Below are 1,445 nucleotides of genomic sequence, written 5' to 3' on the forward strand. Positions count from 1 at the left end.
TATATATATATACGTAGATAGATAGATAGATAAATAGATAGATAGATAGATAGATAGATAGATAGATAGATAGATAGATAGATAGATAGATAGAGAGAGAGAGAGATGGAAAATGAGTAACGAAGTCAGATCAATCGATCGATAGATGGGTAGATAAACAGACAGACAGACAGATAGACAGATAGACAGATAGATAGATAGATAGAGAGGGAGAGAGAGAGAGAGAGAGAGAGAGAGAGAGAGAGAGAGAGAGAGAGAGAGAGAGAGAGAGAGAGAGAGAGAGAGAGAGAGAGAGAGAGAGAGGTACTTACTTTTATGAAATTCGGTTCAGTATATATGAAAATATAGTCTGATCGACGAAATCGCCGAAAGACAGCTATGCTATTCACTTATGTATCACCTCGTAACTATACTAGACGATGCTAAACATTGTTAACTATTATTATGATACGTGTATTACTTTAAAGTATTGATTGTTCTAAAGGAAACAGAATAAGAACACATGACGTGTCACGCGCAATCAGATTTCAAATGCTAAAAGTGAGGAGAAAAGTAATATGTAAAAAGTAGTAGTAGTAGTAGTAGTAGTAGCAGTAGCAGCAGCAGGAAATGTAAAGTCGACCTCGGCTGAATTTGAACTCAGAACGTAGGGACATTTGAAATGATGCAAAGCATTTGGGCAGCGATCCACCTAGTTGATTCTTATATTAATAGATGCTTTAAACTGGCAGAGCCGTTAGCAGTATGAGCGAAATGTTTAGCGGCATTTCGTCCCTCATTCCTTTTAGGGATCAAATTCCAGCGGGATTGACTTTGCCTTTTATCATTTCGAGGTTCCATAAAATAAGTACCGGTCGAACACTGGGGTCGAAGTAATCGACTTATTCTCCCTCCCCAATCCCGGAAATTGCTGGCCTTGTGCCAAAATGTGAGACCAATATTAATAGCTGCCTTGGTTACTGGTATAGTTTATTTTATTCAACACATGATTTACGTCATTGCAGCATTGTATTCCGTTTCCAAACGACATGGGAATGTATGTTATCAAATGTTTGATTTGGAGGAGATTTGGCTGTTATTTCCAGCAGTTTCAGCGGTCTGATTCCGTCACCTTTATTCAATCGTTACAGTTTGTAATATTTTTGCAAATGGCATTATCAGCAATAAACCTCTGTTCCCTGATAAATACTCGTATTTGTTCTTCATAACGCTGATGTTTCTGTTAGCTTCAGTTAGAGATGTTTGCGTAAATGTTGAGCCTAGATTGTGGGCTTTCAGTATGAGGTGTCTACGACCCGATTTCGGTTCCTTGATTGAACTTCCAAATATGTGTGTATGTATGTGCACGCGGGCGCGAGCACGTATACTATTTTTTAACGGGAATGGGTGTGGATGTGTGCGTGTGTGTGTGTGCGAATATATATATATATATATATATATATATA

This window comes from Octopus bimaculoides, chromosome 16 (genome assembly GCF_001194135.2).
Source record: "Octopus bimaculoides isolate UCB-OBI-ISO-001 chromosome 16, ASM119413v2, whole genome shotgun sequence".
NCBI classification, from domain to species: domain Eukaryota; kingdom Metazoa; phylum Mollusca; class Cephalopoda; order Octopoda; family Octopodidae; genus Octopus; species Octopus bimaculoides.